A 17,429-nucleotide genomic window follows, 5' to 3' on the forward strand; every position below is an offset into this window, starting at 1 on the left:
ATTAAATCTGTCATAATCACCCAAAAAGAAGGAAATGAAATGAAATAGAAAAAAGTAAAGGTACCACTTAAATAGTGGATAAAAGTATTGATTGTATATTGTCATTGTTTGTATAAATACTGTCACTATTGTATTAAAATACTGTCATTGTTGTATTAATTGTTGTCATTGTTGCCGATACTTAGTACTTTGTTTGACTTTCCAACACATAAAAATACTATTTTGCCCCTGAGTATGGGCAAAAAAGCCGCATTCCCCATCAATGTATCACGCCTCCAAATCGTCGACACATGTTACTTCAATTTGACACAGGTCATTTCAACATCCACATATATTCCATAATCACAAATTTAGGAACCCGTGTTTATTTTATACAAGATTGAACCAATGACGTCTTGATTCAAATGCTAATGATTTATCCAGAATGCATGCTATGTCATGCATGTTACATGTTATTGTTGCAAATTAAATATAATAACGTGATGATAAAATCAATTACTTAATAAGAGTAAAAGTTAATTATGATTGTTTTTGTAAAAATGCATAGTTAAAGTTGTCCAAGTAATGACTCGGGGTATTGTCCGAGCCCACAAACTAGTTGTATATACTTTGTCCGTCCCTTAAATATTGCAGCATACTTGATTTTATGTTTTCCAACACATAATTTGACCCTTAAATATCTCAATTTATATACGAAGTATAAGTAAAAATTATAAAACATTGATATTTAGAAAATATGTATCAATACGAATCTAACAAGATTCCACATAACTATAATTTTTCTTAGTTATAAATCATAAAAGAAACATGAAATCTAGTATGAACAATGTAAAAAATAAGATAATGCGATATTTATAAAAAGGAACAACTATAACAAAGTGAAACATCAATAATAAATAGGAAGAAGTAGGAGCAATAAATGTAGAAAGTAAGGGTTTGTTTGGTTGGAAACAAATAGTCTTACAAAAGCAAGCATGATTATTGATTGGTGACAAATGAATGACAAATACACATAAGAAGTGCCACATTTTTGGCTCCACAACTTCATAACCTTACAAATCCATTTTGGTCGGCGATTTTATCTTTTTTCCATCCCATGTCCGTCCACCAATTCTCTTTTGGATTTCAATTCTCTCACTTTTTAAGGTCCCGATTTCTTCTTCTCTATTTCTTTCCAATTAACCTTTTTCATTTTCGAACACAAAATTTGTCTACCAAACCATGGATCGAGATTCCTCAATTTTTTTATTTAAACAAGATAAATTACGTTTATTTATAATTTTTTCACTTTTATCAAAATTCTGATATTGAAAAATGAGAAAAATTGAATGTCCCAATGAAAAAGTGTGAGAGATTAAATGACCCAATGAATTTAATTGGTTAAAATAATAATTGGATATAAATTTTGATAGAATACTAAGTCATTTATGTGATACTCAAAAAGAAAAACGTAAAAAACAAAAAGAGACGGAGGGAGTATAACTTATAAGGTCGTTGTTTTGAACTTCTTAATTTTTTATTTTTTTTTAAGATTTGTCATGTTTGTATTGGTTTCACTTATTTCATGTGGTTAAATAAGTTCATTTTTGTTTAAATAAAATAAATTTAGGGTTTTCATGTTTATATACATGTGAATTAAACACATTTTACAAAGTTAACTCCACAAATTACGAGGTTAAACCAAAAATTACAACTCCATAATAAAAACAATAACTCTCACATGAATTCGTATGTGCATATCTTGTATCATACCCAATTGGATTTTTGTTGGCCTCGTTTAATTTGTGTTAGAATAATGCCTTGAATCGTTCAAGCTCCTTACTGCAACACCCCAATACGGAGATCTCGCTAACAGTATCTGTTATTCTGGACTAGGGTATAAATTCTATTGGTCATAACCTAGTTGTTTTCTGTAATCTGTACTCCTCAAGATCAATAAAACTTTCCCCTTCTTTGCCTGTGGACGTGACTACCACATTATTAGTGAACCACGTTAGATCTCTGCATTCTTTATTACGTTATTTAATATTTTTTGCATCCGTGGTAACAATTTATTTGTGTTCCCAATACATATATAGTTTGAGAGTAAATACTACACACGGATTTCTAGAGCAGCTTAAATAATTTGAGAGTTGGTTTTGCAACTCATAATTCTTGATACACCTTGAAAGAGAACCAACAAACACGATTTAAGAAAGAAAAAGGGTTGTCAAACCGCCAAAATGGTCCAAATCATGGGAGTTTTTGTAATTAATTACTACCTTCATGTTAAAATGATTTTTCCACTATCGATTTCATAATGATTTTTACATTGTGTTTTACTATTTTTTAGCATGAAAATTTACTATCTTACTCTTATTGATCTACAACATTACAACTTTTCACTCAATTTCTCCTACTTTTTCTTTTATTTATCCATATTTTATTATATTCATCCACATTTTTACATAATTTTCCTTTTTTATCTTAATATTTATGTAGATAGTAACTATAAATATTATTTTTAAACGGGGTAGTATATTAATGCTATAAATTTTACTACATAATATCTAAAACTTGAAATGTAATTAATTAAGTAACGTATTTTAAAGTGTAACATAAATGATACTACCTCCGTTTCATAAAGTTCTTTACGCTTTGGAAAATGTGTCCAAAGTACAAAAACTTTGACCGTAAATTCTCACCATTATATACATCAAAATGTTACATGTAAGATCTTGTTAGATTGGTCTCGGGATATATTTTCAGAATTTCAATTTTTTATAATTTTTTCACATACGAAATTGGATATATTAGTAATCAAATATTGCATTAGAGTTCGTGCAAATAGTAACTGTAAAGATTTTTTTGAAACGGAGGTAGTATTAGATATTGGGTTTTGGTGCACAATAATAGATTAACAGACATATTATAATAAGACAAAGCAAGGATTGATCTAATCTAATATATATATATATATATATATATATATATATATATATATATATATATATATATATATATATATATATATATATATATATATATATATACTTCATCCGTTCCTAAATAGTTGCACCGTTTTGACTATCAATACTTATAATTATGTATTAGTAAAAATTATAAAAAGTTGATATATTCAAAATATATATTAAGACAAACCTAATAATACTCTGTATAATAATTTTTAGGGAAATTTGTTAAAAATGACCTTTTACAACCCAAATTTTGCGAGAAGGGACCTTATATTTTTTTTTTGCGAAATCACACCTTAATGTAAGTTTTTTTGCGAGAAAGGACCTTATATAATTTTTTTTTTTGTGAAATCACACCTTAATGTAATTTTTTTTTGCGAAAGACAACCAAAAATAAATTTCCGGCATTGACTGAGCTTTTTCGGCCATTGACTTGCACGTGAGAAGCACGTATGAAATTATTTTGCTAATCACACCCAATTTTCCTCCAAAATTCAAGCTTTAAAACCTAAAGTTCAAAAAAAAAAATCGAAATAAAATCAAGTTTGAAAATTCAAGACTCGGGAAAATCAATATATTTAGCCAACGTAAGCCACACGTGCTGCTCACGTGCAAGTCAATGGCCGGAAAAGATCAATCAATGCCGGAAACCTCCCTTAGGTCTTTTCTCGCAAAAAAAATTACTTTAAGGTGTGTTTTCACTAAAAAAATCATATAAGGTTCTTTCTCGCAAAATTTGACTTATAAAAGGTCCTTTTTGACAAATTTGCCTAATTTTTAAATTTATTTATTAGTAGAAAATTGAGGTCAAAGCAAGACAAGTGAATAGTGTGAAAAGTCAAAATGGTGCAACTATTTAGGAACGGAGGAAGTATATATATATATATATTCTAATTTTTCAGCAAAAATGTCTCCTATATACTTCCTCCGTTCCTAAATAGTTGCACCGCTTTGACTTTTGACACTATTCACTTGTCTTGCTTTGACCTCACTTTTCTACTAATAAATAAAATTATAAATTATTATACAAAGTATTATTAGGTTTGTCTTAATATATATTTTAAATATATCAACTTTTTATAATTTTTACTAATACATAATTATAAGTATTGATGGTCAAAGTTATGCGTTGGCAAACGTGAAAGTCAAAACGGTGCAACTATTTAGGAACGGAGGAAGTATATATATATATATATATATATATATATATATATATATATATATATATATATATATAAATATATATATATAAATATAAACGTGAAAGTCAAAGCGGTGCAACTATTTAGGAACGGAGGAAGTATATAGGAGACATTTTTGCTGAAAAATTAGAATGCCACATAGGATTACTAATGCTTCCGGCCAATGAAAAATAAGATTTCTATTTTATTTTTGAATTAAAAAAATCAAGTTCCACGTAGATAATTAATTAGATGACATGTGGATATATTAATTAATTAATTACTACAACTCCATCCAAAATCAAACACTCTAATAATTAAAAAATACATATAAAATAAAATTCATCCAAAATCAAACACTTTAATAATTAAAAAATAAATCTAAAATAAAATTCATCCAAAATAAAACACTAATCCAAAAAATAAAATTCACCCACAATCTAACATATACTTCGTATATATAAAGGAGACATATTTGCTGAATTATCAGAGCGCCACGTATGATTACAATTGGTTTCGGCCAATGAAAAATAAGATTTTTAATTTAATTTTGAATTAAAAATTCGAGTTCCACGTAGATAATTAATTATGTGCCACATAGATATTTTAATTATTAATTACTTATTACTAATATATACAACTCCTTCCAAAATCAAAAACTCTAATATTTTAAAAAAAAAAATCAAAAAAAAAAATCATCCAAAATCAAACACTAATCTAAAATAAAATTCAATCCAAAATCAAACATTAATCCAATATTAGAGTGCCACGTAGGAAATCTAATGATTTCTGCCAATGAAAAATAATATTCTAATTTAATTTTGAATTAAAAAATTCAAGATCCACGTAGATAATTAATTATTTTCCACATAGATATTTTAATTATTTAATTACTAATATATACAAATCCATTCAAAATCAAACACTCTAATGTTAAAAAATAAATCTAAAATAAAAATCATCCAAAATTAAACACTAATCTAAAATAAAATTCAATCCAAAATTGGTTTCAGCCAAAGAAAAACAAGATTTCAAAATTATTTTTGAATTAAAAAAGACGAGTGACAAGTAGATAAATAATTAGGTGCCACGTAGATATTTTTATTAATTAATTATTACTATTACGCATATACAATTTCATCAAAAATCAAACACTATAATAATTAAAAAATAAATCTAAAATGAAATTCAATTTAAATTCAAAAACTAATCTAAGCTACGGAGTACTACCTAATATATAAAATATAGCAGTTGGTATATATATGAGTTTTATTTTAACTTAACAATTTAATAGAAACTGTGCATCGCACGGGCTAAAATCTAATATATATATATATATATATATATATATATATATATATATATATATATATATATATATATATATATATATATATATATATATATATATATATAAAGGAGGCATATTTGCCCGAATATTAGAGCGCCACCTAGGATTATTAATGGTTTCGGCCAATGAAAAATAAGATTTTTAATTTATTTTTGAATTAAAAAAATCAAGTTCCACGTAGATAATATTAGGTGCCACATAGATATTTTAATTAATTAATTACTAATATATACAACTGTTAGGTTATGATTCATATGACAGTTCATAAATCATGCGGAAAAACCATAAAGCCAGGAAACATATTATTTATGTTAGGTTATGATACATATGACATTACATAGATCATGCGGAAACAACCATTAACCCAGGACAACATATTATTTACACATAATCATATAGCATAATTTAGATGCATACTCTTTGTTGCGTGCCCTCCCTAGCTGCGCCCGAACCGAACAAGAACAAGTCTTTTAGGACTCCAAGTGTCGTCCCTCCGTAGATAGTCCACAGCACGTCCGGATCCGCCTTAAGATTGACCAACTAGAATCGCCCTTAAGGTACTAGAAAATTTCGGCACTTTATGAGCAAGATGTGTTTTAATTTTCTCTCAAAAAACTCACTTTTGAATACTTTGAAACTTGTGTATAAATTATGACCCCTAGGCCTTTATTTATAGAGTTATGGAAAAGGAATCGTAATCCTAGTAGGATACGAATTAATTGAAATTAGAATCCTACATGAATTCTATTTAATTAATTTATCCAATTAGGAATAGAAACTTAATCATACACTGACTCTTGTAGATTCAGGAATCACGCATGAGCACAAACTCACACACACACGGCAGCCACAAGGGCTGCCCATGCGCGTGCGAGCAGCAGCCCGCGCAGCACGGCCCACGCATCCGTGGCCCTTGGCACGCGCTGGGCCTGCCTTGCGGTAGGCCTGGGCGCTGCCTTGGCTGGGCTTGTGGCGCGCATGCTTGCTGGGCGATGGCCCCGGCTTCGTGCTGGGCCTTCGTCCGGCAAGCCTCGTCCGATGCTAATTCGTACGATACGCTTCCGATTAAATTTCCATTTCCGGAATCTATTTCCGATACGAACAATATTTAATATTTCCGATTCCGGAATTAATTTCCGTTTCGAACAAATATTTAATATTTCCGTTTCCGGAATTATTTTCCGATTCCGGCAATATTTCCGATTCTGACAATATTTCCGTTTCCGGCAATATTTCCGATTCTGGTAATATTTCCATTTCCAATAATATTTTCCGATACGTACCATGTTTCCGTTTCCGGCAACATCTACGACTTGGATAATATTCATATTTCCGATACGATCTATATTTCCGTTTCCGGCAATATCATCGTTTCCGGAGTATTCATTTCTTGCCTGTGACGATCTTAGCTCCCACTGAAACCAAGATCCGTCGGTTCCGAATATTCATAGATGGAGTATTAAATGCCATTAAATACTTGATCCGTTTACGTACTATTTGTGTGACCCTACGGGTTCAGTCAAGAGTAAGCTGTGGATTAATATCATTAATTCCACTTGAACTGAAGCGGCCTCTAGCTAGGCATCCAGCTCACTTGATCTCACTGAATTATTAACTTGTTAATTAATACTGAACCGCATTTATTAGACTTAACATAGAATGCATACTTGGACCAAGGGCATTATTTCCTTCAGTCTCCCACTTGTCCTTAGGGACAAGTGTGCATTTCCTAATTCCTTTGTCGCTCGATGCTTGCTCTTGAACATAAGGTAAGAGTTGTCATCCTTATTATGTCCAGAGGTGTTCCTCGGTTTCAGAGTTCAACTGATCAAATAAACAGATAATCATAGCCTATGATTCATCCGAGCACGGCCATGCATTTCACAGTTTCTAGCTCTCCGAGTGGCCTTGTACAACTTTTAAGCATCTCATCCCGATTTATGGGAGGACAATCCCAATCTTGCGATCTTGAGATTAGACTTCGTTTGATAGGTGATTACCTGAGCGTTGCCTTTATAGCCTCCTTTTACGGTGCGACGGTTGGTCAACGTCAAAGCAACCAGTTCTCAAACAAGTAATCTCAAATCACTCAGGTATTGAGGATTTAGTGTCTAATAATTTAATGAAATTTACTTATGACAGACTTTCATCTCTTACAGTAAAGTTTCATAGGTCTTGTCCGATACTAGTCTTCCCAAAGTAAGTATCTATGCAAATGATTATGACATTGCCATGTCCACATAGTTCAAGAAACAGAACTACTAGTCATCTTGCACTCTAATCGTCTAACGTTTTCTATGCGTCCAATTTTATAGAAAACTCCGATTAGGGACCATTTTCAACCTTTGACATTCAAGTTCACTTGATAGACATTTCTTAGTCACAGGACTGGTCCTGACAGTCTATCTTGAATATATCGTCAAATTGAAGGGACTCATCATTTAATAAACCACAAATTAAATGGAAAAATGAATTCCTTTCATTTATTGTGAATGATTAACCAATAATGTTTTACAAAGATTTAAACTCTAAAACTTTAAAACATTAAACAGAGACATCAAAGCCATTCTCCAATATGCTTGATTCCCATAGCTGCAGTGTGCGAGTTGTGCTTCGCTTGCGGCAGAGGTTTAGTTAATGGATCTGATATGTTGTCATCAGTTCCAATTTTGCTTATCTCGACTTCTTTTCTTTCAACGAACTCTCGTAGAAGGTGAAATCTACGAAGTACATGCTTGACTCTCTGGTGGTGTCTAGGCTCTTTTGCCTGTGCAATAGCTCCGTTATTATCACAATACAGGGCTATTGGTCCTTTAATGGAGGGGACTACACCAAGTTCTCCTATGAACTTCCTTAGCCATATAGCTTCCTTTGCTGCTTCATGTGCAGCAATGTACTCCGCTTCAGTTGTAGAATCCGCAATGGTGCTTTGCTTAGCACTTTTCCAGCTTACTGCTCCTCCGTTGAGGCAGAAGACAAACCCAGACTGTGATCTGAAATCATCTTTGTCGGTTTGGAAACTTGCGTCCGTATAGCCTTTAACAATTAATTCATCATCTCCACCATAGACCAGGAAGTCATCTTTGTGCCTTTTCAGGTACTTCAGAATGTTCTTGGCAGCAGTCCAATGCGCCTCTCCTGGGTCTGACTGGTATCTGCTCGTAGCACTGAGTGCGTACGCAACATCCGGGCGTGTACATATCATAGCATACATTATTGAACCAATCAATGATGCATATGGAATCCCATTCATTCGTCTACGCTCATCAAGTGTTTTTGGGCACTGAGTCTTGCTTAGAGTCATTCCATGAGACATGGGTAGGTAGCCTCGCTTGGAGTCCGCCATCTTGAACCTATCAAGCACCTTATTGATATAAGTGCTTTGACTAAGTCCAATCATCTTTTTAGATCTATCTCTGTAAATCTTGATGCCCAATATGTACTGTGCTTCTCCTAGATCCTTCATCGAAAAACATTTCCCAAGCCAAATCTTGACAGAGTTCAACATAGGAATGTCATTTCCGATAAGCAATATGTCGTCGACATATAATACTAGGAAAGCAATTTTTCTCCCACTGACCTTCTTGTATACACAAGATTCGTCCGCGTTCTTGATGAAACCAAAGTCACTGACTGCTTCATCAAAACGTATATTCCAGCTCCTGGATGCCTGCTTCAATCCGTAGATTGACTTCTTTAGCTTGCATACCTTTTTAGCATTCTTTGGATCCTCAAAACCTTCAGGCTGTGTCATAAACACAGTTTCTGTTAAAACGCCGTTTAAGAAAGCAGTTTTGACATCCATCTGCCATATTTCGTAATCGTAATATGCAGCGATTGCTAACATTATTCGAATAGACTTTAGCATTGCAACTGGTGAAAAGGTTTCATCGTAATCCACACCGTGGACTTGCCTGTAATCTTTTGCAACCAATCTAGCTTTGAAAACTTCAAGTTTCCCATCCTTGTCCTTTTTCAGTTTGAAAACCCATTTGCTTCCAATGGCTTGGTAGCCATCTGGCAAATCGACCAAATCCCATACTTGGTTTTCAGACATGGAGTCTAATTCAGATTGCATGGCTTCTTGCCATTGCTTGGAGCTAGGGCTCGTCATAGCTTGCTTGTAAGTCGCAGGTTCATCACTTTCAAGTAATAGAACGTCATAGCTCTCGTTCGTCAAAATACCTAAGTACCTTTCCGGTTGAGATCTATATCTTTGCGATCTACGCGGGGTAACATTTCTAGATTGACCATGATTCTCACCAGATTCTTCTAAAGATCTCTGAGTTTCATCCTGAATGTCATCTTGAGCATTCTCTAGAGTTTGTTGTTCGACTCGAATTTCTTCGAGGTCTACTTTTCTCCCACTTGTCATTTTGGAAATGTGATCCTTCTCCAAAAAGACACCATCTCGAGCAACAAACACTTTGTTCTCAGATGTATTGTAGAAGTAATACCCCTTTGTTTCCTTTGGATAGCCCACAAGGATACATTTGTCAGATTTTGGATGAAGTTTGTCTGAAATTAATCGTTTGACGTAAACTTCACATCCCCAAATCTTAAGAAAAGACACATTTGGAGGTTTTCCAAACCATAATTCGTATGGAGTCTTTTCGACAGCTTTAGACGGAGCTCTATTTATAGTGAGTGCAGCTGTATTTAGTGCATGTCCCCAAAATTCTAATGGAAGTTCGGCCTGACCCATCATTGACCTGACCATGTCTAGCAAGGTTCTGTTCCTCCGTTCTGACACACCGTTCCATTGTGGTGTTCCAGGAGGAGTCAATTCTGATAGAATTCCACATTCTTTCAGATGGTCATCAAATTCATAGCTCAGATATTCACCGCCTCTATCAGACCGCAGTGCCTTAATCTTCTTGCCTAATTGATTCTCTACTTCACTCTGAAATTCCTTGAATTTGTCAAAGGATTCAGACTTATGCTTCATTAGGTAGACATAACCATACCTACTGAAGTCATCAGTGAAAGTGATAAAGTAGCTGAAACCACCTCTAGCATTTGTACTCATTGGTCCACATACATCTGTATGGATTAAACCCAATAGTTCATTTGCTCTTTCTCCAACTTTAGAGAAAGGTTGCTTTGTCATTTTGCCAAGTAAACATGATTCGCATTTACCATAATCCTCTAAGTCAAATGGTTCTAGAATTCCTTCCCTTTGAAGTCTTTCTAAGCGTTTCAAGTTTATATGGCCTAATCGACAATGCCACAGATAGGTGAGATCTGAATCATCCTTTTTGGCCTTTTTGGTATTTATGTTATATACTTGTTTGTCGTGATCTAATAAATAAAGTCCATTGACTAATCTAGCAGATCCATAAAACATCTCTTTAAAATAAAACGAACAACTATTGTCTTTTATTATAAAGGAAAATCCCTTAGCATCTAAGCAAGAAACTGAAATGATGTTTTTAGTAAGACTTGGAACATGGAAACATTCTTCCAGTTCCAAAACTAGCCCGGAGGGCAACGACAAATAGTAAGTTCCTACAGCTAATGCAGCAATCCGTGCTCCATTTCCCACTCGTAGGTCGACTTCACCCTTGCTTAACTTTCTACTTCTTCTTAGTCCCTGTGGATTGGAACATAAGTGTGAGCCACAACCTGTATCTAATACCCAAGAAGTTGAATTAGCAAGTATACAGTCTATAACGAAAATACCTGAAGATGGAACGACTGTTCCGTTCTTCTGATCTTCCTTTAGCTTTGGACATTCTCTTTTGTAATGGCCTATTCCATCACAATAAAGACAGCTTGATGTGGACTTGTCCTGCTTTGATTCAGCATTGCCCTTGGACTTTCCACCTTTCTTGAATGGTCTCTTTCTAGCCTTGAGTAAATCTTTGGCTTCACAGTCCAGTACTATTTCAGCCTTTCTGACAAGGTGAATAAATTCTGCAACTGTTTCTTCTCTTGGTTCACTTAGGTATAGTTGCTTGAAGCGACCAAACCCACTGTGTAGTGAATTGAGCAAGACAGAGACTGCCATCCTTTCGCTTATTGGTGTTCCTAGTAGACTTAGGCGATCAAAATATGAACACATAAGATCCACATGGAACCTCAGTGGGACGCCTACCCTCTGTTTAGTGCGAAGGAGCTGAACATGTGTTTCTTGGACCTCCATCCTATAACACCTGTTGGGAGAACTAACCTTTAGACCAGACATTGATTCAATCAACTCATGGACGTTCAGGTCCCTGTCCTCCGTACTTCCACGACAGATATCCCTCAGATTCTTGATGAGCGTAAAAGGTTCATAGGCTACAAACCTTCTAGCCCAATCATCAGGGATATTGTTCAGCATGAGACTCATAACCTTTTTGAGATCCGCATCCCAGGCGTAAAATCTCTCAGGGGTCATGTCTCTGGCATAGTAGCTTGGCATGGGATGTGACAGTACATACTCAAGTCCATTGAGTTTGACTATTTCAACTAGCTTAGCTTCCCATTCAAGAAAATTTGTCAGGTTCAGCTTGACCATAAGCTCAGAACCCATGATGATGTTTTAATTGTTGTTTGCCATATTAAAACTACAATTGAAAAGAATAAACAAATAAATAACCATTCACAGTTTCTCTTAATAAACTTAAATTCTAGCATACATGCATAATTCAATGTTTATTAAGCATTTTATTCAAGTTATGTGTTCCGGCAGGTGTGAATAAAATGATTCCAAGATCCTAAAATCATTGAAGAACTAAGCACAGTTTGTCGACTTAATCCTAGAACATCTTAGGTAAGCAAAAGCCTTTTGCTAATAGTCTAGAAACTATTCTTGGTTGATAGGTACGTCTAAGAACTTATTAGGTAAACCTATCGAATTTGCCACGACATAAAAGGACTCCTTACTTATATCGTTGAGTTTCACCAAAACTAACATGTACTCACAATTATTTGTGTACCTTGCCCCTTTAGGACCAATAAGTAACACCTCGCTGAGCGAAAACTATTACTAGATTGATGTAAAGGATATCCAAGCAAGTGTATATTTTGGCATGGCACCTTTTAACTCAATTTTTAAGTTTGGAACTTAAGGCTCTTACTATGTTGGTTAGATTTTAAGTGAACTAAAATCCTTAATCATGCAACATAATCAAGCTTTTGATCTCATGCATTTTAAGACATATTTAAAACAATAAATAACTTAAAACATGCATAAGATATTTGTGATCTAGTATGGCCCGACTTCATCTTGAAGCTTTGACTTCAAAGTCCGTCTTGAAAATCTCCGTGGGAGGCACCATTTTCTTCAAATAGGATAAGCTATAACTAATTACAACTATTTGATGGTACGCAGACCATATTTGAATTGAAAAATAACTTTGGTGCTTTAGACCAATTACATTCAAATTAATGGTACGCAGACCATATTTTCTATCCTATTTGGGCCATACTAGTCACTTCATAACCTGCAAAACAGTACATATACAATATATACCATTCACCCATTCATTATCATGAATGGCCCACATAGCTGGTTAGTAAAACACATTATGCATCACGTAAACATTTGCAGCAATTAATCAAGGGCACCAATAATCTACCAATTATTCTGTCCTTATTAATTCTAATCGAGTTGTTTTAACCTTAAGGATTTGTAGACCTAATCAAGAGTTTATGACTAAAAAGCGCTCCCACTTAAACCAATAAATTCATATGCTTTACCAATTTTAAACATAAAATTGTATTTCTAGTTTAACCGGAAACATACAAATTTAATTAAAATTTAAAGCTCATATAAATTTATAATTGAATCCAAATATTTAATTTAATTTCAGTCGCATTTAAATTAATTCATGATTTTAATTTTAGTAAAATAATTAGAATAAATTCCATTTATTATAATTATAATATTCAAAATTAAAATCCAAGAAATTAATTCAAATTATTAATTTTAAAATTAATTAAAATTACGTGAACTGAAATTTTCAAATTAAACATTCAAAACGATCTAATCGTAACGCAAACACCCTACGCGTTGCACGCCCATGGGCCGTACGCACACAGCCATTGCTGGCCATGTGCGCGCAGCCCATGCGCTCGTTGCATAGCTGCTGCTGTCCTATCGCAAGCCTCCGCACAGCGCCCCATCGCACGCGAGCTATCGCTCGCAGTGCGCGCGCGCGAGATCGCTCGCTGGGCGCGCGACATCGCTCGCTGGGCGCGCTGGCTCGCTCGCTGTGCGCGCGAGCCATCGCTCGCTGGGGCGCGACATCGCTCGCTGGGCGGGCGACATCGCGCGCTGTGCGCGCGAGCCATCGCTCGCTGGGGCGCGACATCGCTCGCTGGGCGAGCGACATCGCGCGCTGTGCGCGCGAGCCATCGCTCGCTGGGGCGCGACATCGCTCGCTGGGCGAGCGACATCGCGCGCTGTGCGCGCGAGTAGTGCTGGGCGCAGCGCTCGTGGCACGCGAGCTTGCGCTCGCTGCGCGCGAGGCTGCGCGCACTTGTGCGAGGCAGCGCGCGTTGTGGCGCAGCTCGCTTGCTGCCCACACGCGACTGCCTTGGCTCGCCCTTCGCCCATGCCCATTCGTTCATTGCTCGTGGCACACGACACAAGGCAGGGCTTCTGCCTTGTGCTCGTGCACTACGCCCTTGCTCATTGCATTCGTGCCGCACGGGCGACGAGCTCCCTTGCTCGTCGTCGCATGCCCGCATTATACAACACCCCTTAAGGGTAACACGAAGCGTCCATTGCTTCGTGCGTGCAAGTTATATGAACGAATCGCATAAAAATTTAAAATTTATATTTAAAATTAATGACAAATTAATAAATATTATTAATTTCATAATTTTAGGGCGAAAAATCGAAAATTTATTATCCAATTGATTTCCGATTGATATGGATTCAAGTCTAGGTCATAAAAATTTAAAATTTATCGTAAATTTACAATTTTTATGGTGGTTTTTAATCATAGGTTTCTAATTAAATTACAATTAATTATGAAAATCAAATTAATTCTAAATTATTCTAATTTTCAACAAATTAATCATAATTACAAATTAGATTGCATAATTAACAAGACTAGGCATTCAAACTTGTTAAACATATGCAGTAGGTCAATCAAAAATTCAAGATTTATCAACAAGAATCGCAAATATTTAATTTAACATCTTAAATTTACGAAATTTTGCATTCGAAAAACTAAAACCTTCGAAAAGTAATAGTTAGGCTTCGAATTTGAGAATTCTGGGTTCGGCAGAAAAATATTATTTTTGTCAAAATTTTAGAATGCCTTTTACATGCGGAATTGACACAAAAATCACTCAATTCGGATGAGTAATGAAGAAACTGCCGAAAAACTGCGTACGTATAATTAAATAAACGCAATTTGCAATTAATTAACAATTACGAAAATTAATCACCCCTTTTAATTCTTGCAAATTTGTAATATTTAACCATGTTCATGCAATTTAGATTATGAAAATAATAAGGGGCTCGTGATACCACTGTTAGGTTATGATACATATGACATTACATAGATCATGCGGAAACAACCATTAACCCAGGACAACATATTATTTACACATAATCATATAGCATAATTTAGATGCATACTCTTTGTTGCGTGCCCTCCCTAGCTGCGCCCGAACCGAACAAGAACAAGTCTTTTAGGACTCCAAGTGTCGTCCCTCCGTAGATAGTCCACAGCACGTCCGGATCCGCCTTAAGATTGACCAACTAGAATCGCCCTTAAGGTACTAGAAAATTTCGGCACTTTATGAGCAAGATGTGTTTTAATTTTCTCTCAAAAAACTCACTTTTGAATACTTTGAAACTTGTGTATAAATTATGACCCCTAGGCCTTTATTTATAGAGTTATGGAAAAGGAATCGTAATCCTAGTAGGATACGAATTAATTGAAATTAGAATCCTACATGAATTCTATTTAATTAATTTATCCAATTAGGAATAGAAACTTAATCATACACTGACTCTTGTAGATTCAGGAATCACGCATGAGCACAAACTCACACACACACGGCAGCCACAAGGGCTGCCCATGCGCGTGCGAGCAGCAGCCCGCGCAGCACGGCCCACGCATCCGTGGCCCTTGGCGCGCGCTGGGCCTGCCTTGCGGTAGGCCTGGGCGCTGCCTTGGCTGGGCTTGTGGCGCGCATGCTTGCTGGGCGATGGCCCCGGCTTCGTGCTGGGCCTTCGTCCGGCAAGCCTCGTCCGATGCTAATTCGTACGATACGCTTCCGATTAAATTTCCATTTCTGGAATCTATTTCCGATACGAACAATATTTAATATTTCCGATTCCGGAATTAATTTCCGTTTCGAACAAATATTTAATATTTCCGTTTCCGGAATTATTTTCCGATTCCGGCAATATTTCCGATTCTGACAATATTTCCGTTTCCGGCAATATTTCCGATTCTGGTAATATTTCCATTTCCAATAATATTTTCCGATACGTACCATGTTTCCGTTTCCGGCAACATCTACGACTTGGATAATATTCATATTTCCGATACGATCCATATTTCCGTTTCCGGCAATATCATCGTTTCCGGAGTATTCATTTCTTGCCTGTGACGATCTTAGCTCCCACTGAAACCAAGATCCGTCGGTTCCGAATATTCATAGATGGAGTATTAAATGCCATTAAATACTTGATCCGTTTACGTACTATTTGTGTGACCCTACGGGTTCAGTCAAGAGTAAGCTGTGGATTAATATCATTAATTCCACTTGAACTGAAGCGGCCTCTAGCTAGGCATCCAGCTCACTTGATCTCACTGAATTATTAACTTGTTAATTAATACTGAACCGCATTTATTAGACTTAACATAGAATGCATACTTGGACCAAGGGCATTATTTCCTTCAATTTACACATAATCATTTAGCATAGTTTAGATGCATACTCTTTGTTGCGTGCCTTCCCTAGCTGCGCCCGAACCGAACAAGAACAAGTCTTTAGGACTCCAAGTGTCGTCCCTCCGTAGATAGTCCACAGCACGTCCGGATCCGCCTTAAGATTGACCAACTAGAATCGCCCTTAAGGTTCTAATATTTTCGGTTAGGTAGGCAAGAATATTGGCTGATTTTTCTGCTTAAAAATCTTAGTTTTGAATACTTAAAACTTGTTGCATAAATAATGACCCCTAGGCCTTTATTTATAGAGTTATGGAAAAGGAATCGTAATCCTAGTAGGATACGAATTAATTGAAATTAGAATCCTACATGAATTCTATTTAATTAATTTATCCAATTAGGAATAGAAATTTAATCATACACTGACTCTTGTAGATTTAGGAATCACGCATGAGCACAAACTCACACACACACGGCAGCCACAAGGGCTGCCCATGCGCGTGCGAGCAGCAGCCCACGCAGCGCGGCCCACGCATCCGTGGCCTTGGCGCGCGCTGGGCCTGCCTTGCGGTAGGCCTGGGCGCTGCCTTGGCTGGGCTTGTGGCGTGCGTGCTTGCTGGGCGATGGCCCGGCTTCGTGCTGGGCCTTCGTCCGGCAGGCCTCGTCCGATGCTAATTCGTACGATACGCTTCCGATTAAATTTCCAGTTCCGGAATTTATTTCCGATACGAACAATATTTAATATTTCCGATTCCGGAATTAATTTCCGTTTCGAACAAATATTTAATATTTCCGTTTCCGGAATTATTTTCCGATTCCGGTAATATTTCCGATTCTGACAATATTTCCGTTTCCGGCAATATTTCCGATTCTGGTAATATTTCCATTTCCAATAATATTTTCCGATACGTACCATGTTTCCGTTTCCGGCAACATCTACGACTTGGATAATATTCATATTTCCGATACGATCCATATTTCCGTTTCCGGCAATATCATCGTTTCCGGAGTATTCATTTCTTGCCTGTGACGATCTTAGCTCCCACTGAAACCAAGATCCGTCGGTTCCGAATATTCATAGATGGAGTATTTAATGCCA

Source organism: Spinacia oleracea, chromosome 3, assembly GCF_020520425.1.
Source record: "Spinacia oleracea cultivar Varoflay chromosome 3, BTI_SOV_V1, whole genome shotgun sequence".
Classification (NCBI taxonomy): Eukaryota; Viridiplantae; Streptophyta; class Magnoliopsida; order Caryophyllales; family Amaranthaceae; genus Spinacia; species Spinacia oleracea.